This window comes from Canis lupus, chromosome 8 (genome assembly GCF_048164855.1).
Source record: "Canis lupus baileyi chromosome 8, mCanLup2.hap1, whole genome shotgun sequence".
Classification (NCBI taxonomy): domain Eukaryota; kingdom Metazoa; phylum Chordata; class Mammalia; order Carnivora; family Canidae; genus Canis; species Canis lupus.
In genome coordinates, this window is record NC_132845.1 from 18,597,185 (window position 1) to 18,603,298 (window position 6,114).

Consider the following 6,114-nt stretch of genomic DNA (forward strand, 5'->3'; position numbering starts at 1 on the left):
TTTACTGAGCAGCTACTCTGGGCCATTCAGAATATTCATGCTGACAGCTATACTTTTGGAAGGTTAGATAGACAATTGCACGGAGAGTGGTCTGCGAGAGCAAAGACAGGAGGCCAGGAAGGAGGCAGTGGCCCCTGTGTGGCCATTAAGCAATGAGAGCTAACTCAGGGGAGCACAAGTGGAAATGGAAAATTTTGGAGGCATCTGAGAGAGGTTTTCCTTTGGAAAAGGAAGATTGCAATTTACCATCTAACTTGTTTTTGTTTTTACAGAACATCCATTGATCTTTATTTGATTTGATAAAAATGTGCATTATTAAAAGGTAATAAAACTTAAGCTTATATTGAATCTAGCATATTTACTTCTATAGTATTTAGAATATTACATAAGAAGTGTCAGCTGAAGGGGAAGCAGGATAAAAGCATCACTATATCTGCAGGTGTGGTCCATAGTGTACAGCACATGTCCTAGAGACAATGCAGCATTTAGTAAAGTGTTTTTCCTTTTGGGGAGAGGAAGAGGTGGCAAAGAGGGGCGGGAATTTAAAGACATAAGCAGAATGGCTTCTCCATTTCAAATTGGTAATAAAAATATATAGATCCTGGCAGTTGGGCACCTTTGAGGAAAAAAAACAAACCCCACCTTGACCAGAATAGGCTCATTGCATAACTTTTTAGTAATGTGTACAATTTTCAAGTACTGGAGAGGACTTAAAGAATAATTTTACTTTAACTGTGGCTATTTTTCTTGTCACCCTCTCGAGTTTGATCTATTTCAGCATCACACAGACGCTTCTCCACATAGTTCCTAGAAAACCAAACTCTTAAAAAGGAAGAAAGGAAGAAAGAAAGAAAGAAAGAAAGAAAGAAAGAAAGAAAGAAAGAAAGAAAGGGAAAGAAAGAAAGGGAAAGAAAGAAAACCAAAGTCTTATTTTTGAAACACCTTCTATCAAAGGAAAGAATTTTTTCTCCATCCAATCGGTATTATAACTGCCTCATGGCTAAAATGAACTCCACTTTCTGTGCCTTATTTGAGGCTCATCAGTGCAGGGACTCATGAAGATTTTCATTCTTTTTGATTCCTTTTCTCAAAGGACAGCAGGTATTGCTCTTATCTTCTATTGCTTTATACGGAATGCTTCCTCTTTCTCTCTCTCTCTCTTTTTTTTTTTTTTTTTTTTAGGAGAGTGAGAGTGTCCATGATGGGGGGCCAGGGGTGAGAAAGAATCTTAATCAGTCATCACACCTAATGCAAGCGCAACCCGGGGCTCAATCTCATGACCCTGAGATCATGACCTGAGTGAAAATCAAGAGTGTGCTTAACCGACTGAGCCACCCAGGCACCCCTCCTTGCCTCGGACTTTTTTTTTAGAGACAGGGAAGGGCAGAGGGAGAGAGAGAAAGAAAGAGAGAAAACAAACTAGGGGTGGTGGAAGGGGAGGAGGGCGGGGGGTGGGGGTGAATGGGTGATGGGCACTGAGGGGGGCACTTGACGGGATGAGCACTGGGTGTTATTCTGTATGTTGGCAAATAGAACACCAATAAAAAATAAATGAAAGAAAGAAAGAAAGAAAGAAAGAAAGAAAAAGAAAGAAAGAGAGAGAAAATCTTAAAGAGTCTCCATACTCAGCATAAAGTTGACCTAGGGTTCAATTTCCCAACCCTGAGATCATGACCTGAGTGGACATCAAGAGTGGGATGCTTAATCAACTGAGCCAACCAGGCACCCCCCACTCTTGACTCTTGTATCTGTTTTTTGTTTCAATTGTTCTACCGTTAAGCTCTACTGGTGACAGACTTCTCATATTGGCCCCTCAAGCCCATCTCCTTCAGGGACCCTGACTATGTAAATACCTGTTTAAAGTTCTTCCATCTACTTCCCATATCATAAGGTGGTGAAACAAAGACCTCATCTAGTTGGGAATATTGAATTCCATCTTTAGCCTTTTCTTCAATCCATGATTCAACAGAAGTTTTGTTTCTGAGAATTATTTTCATCTGCTAACGAAACAAAATCCTAACAGCTATGGTTGTTCCTAAAGCTAATCCCAAGGCAAACAAGGTTGCTGCAAATGCTGCTAACTCAAAGAGAATGACTGGAAGCGGATCTCTCCAAGCTGCATTCGTATCAGTCTTTACCATGTTTCACCCAACTATAAAGCTGTGTAACCACAGTCATAACAAAAATGAAGGCAGCATGGATACAACCCAGTGGTGCTAAAAGGAGAGACAGTATGAAGGAAGCATGATTTTGGGAACCACAAGAGTTGTCTAAGGACAGTGGTGGTCCATCTTCATGACGCATCTGTTAGACCTTCTGCAGTGACACCACCGTGGTGCCTTGTATGCTTGGCAGAGGCAGACTTTACTACCCTGAGAATTTTCTCGTTTCTACCCCAAAGGGACAAAGCCAGGACCAATAAACACAGCATTGAAATAATGATAAAGAAATTTATAATTTATAACTGATCAACATGATAAAGTCATGCTTCCTCCAGTTGTATGCAAAGGCCAGGACTATAACACAGAGTCGATCATGGGCATAGTAGAACAATATTGCTATATCCCCAAGGGCTCTGATGGGACCCCAGTGACAGTCGCATTCTTAGAGATTTTCAAACTTGATAACCAAGCAGAATGTATCCATTTTGGTGAGAAAGAATGAATTTAGAAAAGCATAAATCTCCTTTTTCTGTGCACACATTTCCGTGTGCCACAAGTCCATGTGTGTTCTTTAATTGCCATGCCTTCAAGTTATGGAATGTTAACACAGATTATGTCATTTTCACTGTTACACGTGCAGAGTTCTTTATCTTGACCAGAAGAATCCAGGGTCTTGGCTTGAAACTCAATCTCTGTCTGGTCCGTGGTACTGGTCCCTTGACCATTGCATTTCCAGGACAGCCTGGTCTCGCCCGGAACAGGTTTTCTCCTCGTCGGGTAGCTCAGTCACGGTACCTCAGTCTAGTGCAAGCAGAAAGCAAGTCTGGGTTGCAGGAGGGTGGAACGTGGGAACTGCCCCAACCAATCTGTCTCTCCGCCAGTTCTCTTCCCCATCCAGTTTTGTCTCCATCAGGAAATACTATGACTAGAGAAACCTAGTTGAAGAGTTAAACTACTTTCTAAAGAAATCCAAGTAATACTGATAAATAAGCTAGCTCCTTTGTGATTAACAGAGCTTTATGTTCTGTACATTCAAAACTCAGCTAGCAGAAAAGATCTTAATATTTTACCTCTTGAGCAAACTTCAGCACCCTGGTCCTAATTTTTAATGTCATATTTCCATTATTCTTCTGAACAAAAACGTTGACTCCTCTTGTCTCCAAATGGCTGAACTATTTCTGTTTTAAAATAAACCTGGTCAGTTTTTTACCTTTCAAACAGACTTTTGAAATTTTTTTCTCTTTTGAATGCAAGGCCCTCCCTCCCCTTGTAGATCACAAATTCATGAAGCAGCTGGGGGAATGTTGGGATGCACCCCTGTGGAAATCGTGTTACAAAAGAGAACCTGTAACATTGATGTGTTAAAACTGGCTATTTCTTCCTGCACGCAGACTTCATTAAACTTTAAAAGCAGTGTTTCAAAATTCCCAGTGTGTAGGCTTTTTTCCATAACATTAACTGAGACACTGAATCACTTGTATCTGCAGAAGTTCTGCAACATAATAGATATTTTACATAAGAATTTCTCAAAAAATAATTTCATGGGTTTCAACTGGGGGGAGAAAGAGAAATAATGATTATTTCATGTATCATGGGTGATAGGTTAAATTGAAATAGAAATAAAGGGCAGCCTGGGTGGCTCAGTGGTTTAGCACCGCCTTAAGCCCAGGGCCTGATCCTGGAGACCTGGGATCGAGTTCCGCATTGGGCTCCCTGCATGGAGCCTGTTTCTCCCTGTGCCTGTGTCTCTGCCTCTCTCTCTCTGTGTCTCTCATGAATAAATAAATAAAATATTTTTTTAAAAAGAAAAGAAATAAAATATAAAAAATATACTTTATCCCTGCCATAAGTACTTACTATGTTTACTTTTTATTTTTTTTAAAGATTTTATTTATTCATGAGAGACGCACAGAGAGAGAGAGAGAGAGAGAGAGGCAGAGACACAGGTAGAGGGAGAAGCAGGCTCCATGCAAGGAGCCTGATGTGGGACTCGATTCCGGGTCTCCAGGATCACACCCTGGACTGCAGGCGGCGCTAAACCGCTGCACCACTGGGGCTGCCTATGTTTACTTTTTTTAAAAAAATTATTATATATCAAGCTGCAAGATGTTGGCTTTTAAGAAAACTGGCGACTGGCAATTCTTTGTGTTTATCAGTTTATTAATTTTTTTCTGAGTAGGCATCACACCAGCTTAAACTCACAACCCTGAGATCAAGACCTGAGCTGAGATCAAGAGTCAGATGCTACTCAACTGACTGAGCTACCCAGGCACCCCTCAATTTATTTTTTAAAAACCGTGAAGGAAATACTCCCCCTTTGACATAATATTAAAATAATGAAGTCAACAAGTAATTTTTGAACCTCAGCTAGATGGGAAGTGAAAAAAAATGTAGTGTCAAAAAAGAGAGGACATGATTAACTTTGAATATTAATAAAAATTGACACAATGCATGATATATCAAAGCACACATATTAAATCTCCTAATCCTCACAACACACTGCAAACTAGTATAATTATCCCCATTTATCTATGGAGAAACCGATGCTCAGAGAAGCTAAGCAATTTAAGTTTTCACAGCTATGCAAGATTAAAAAAAAAAAAGGTTAATTGCTATAAGAGTTTTGAGAAAAGAGAGTGTTAGAAAAACTTCACAGCGATAGGATTTAGATAGGGCATTTAAAGACTGATGCAATTTGGAGGAGAGGAGAGAGAGGAGAGAAGGAAAGTGAGAGAAATTAGGAGTAGTAAAGATATGTGCAAAAATCAAGGAGGTGGTAAAGAGCTGTAAAGCCACTGAAAGCATGTGCAAATTTGTCATCAGAACTCTGAACAGATCTAACCTTGCAGAGAGTTTTACATAAACTTTGCTATCACTAGTTTTCAGAAATATTTTGGAATTTCAGAGGCTGGGCAGCAATCTATAAATGCTGTATAAAAAATGCTTTCCTCACCCTTCTAAGCAATAGTGCTCCAAGATTTTGAAAATTCCTTTCTTTTCCCTTCAAGCATGCTGAAGCCTGCTGATCTTCCCACTTCCATGCTCCTTGGGAGATTGAAGGGGATAAGGGGCCAGTCTGATTGGGAAAAAGCATTGTGATGTGATTGTTGGTCTAGACAGGGTCACAATGTGTCTGTCTGGGGACTGTGGCATTTGTGGCTAATTTGAGGGCTGGTATTACCACTCCTGATCATGTAAGATTAAAGCTTGCCCAAGTAAAGAATTGAAAACCTTCAAAATATTGTTGCTTTTTCCTCCTCTGGATACAGACTTAAAGAGAAACACTCAACATCTATTGTATAATAGTTTTATTTTATTTTTTAAAAGATTTTATTTATTATTTATTCATGAGAGACAGCCAGAGAGAGGCGGAGACATAGACAGAGGAAGAACCAGACTCCCTGCAGGGGACCTGATATGGGACTAGATCCCAGGACCCCAGGATCACAACCTGAGCCAAGGGCAGATGCTCAACCACTGAGCCACCCGGGCGCCCCTGTATAATTGTTTCAAATTATGAAAAGATTTTTCAAATGCATCTTATGTGAAGAGTTCAAGACAAATCGAAATCTTACATGGAAGATTTCAAGGTGGTTTAGCTGGAGTGTCTCCCTACTCAAAATGGACTACATAGTATATCTTTTCTCTGTCGACATGGGCTGATGATGGACATAATTCACCCTTAATGGTCCTGAGATATATTCCTCAAAGAAAAATGAAGAACAGCAAAATATCTGAGAAGATAATAATCTAGAAATAAAAATCAAAAGGAGTAAGACAATTGATGTTGATTTCTTTTAAGCATTCCAGGGGAAAAATCGCATTTTCTAGCCGTTTAAAAAATTGGGATGTTATACAGTAAAACAGGAGTTGTAAGAGCCTAGGCTTTGGAGTCAGGTTGCCTGGATGCTGTTCTTGGTTCTGCCACTGACTAGCAGCATGATCTTAGGCA

General features: G+C 40.0%; 1 pseudogene; it reads right to left on the reverse strand.

Moving 5' to 3' along the window:
* Nucleotides 1–569: 569 nt before the first annotated feature.
* Nucleotides 570–5,222, reverse strand: LOC140637921 (palmitoyltransferase ZDHHC6-like; annotated as a pseudogene).
* Between the last annotated feature and the right edge of the window lie 892 nt (nt 5,223–6,114).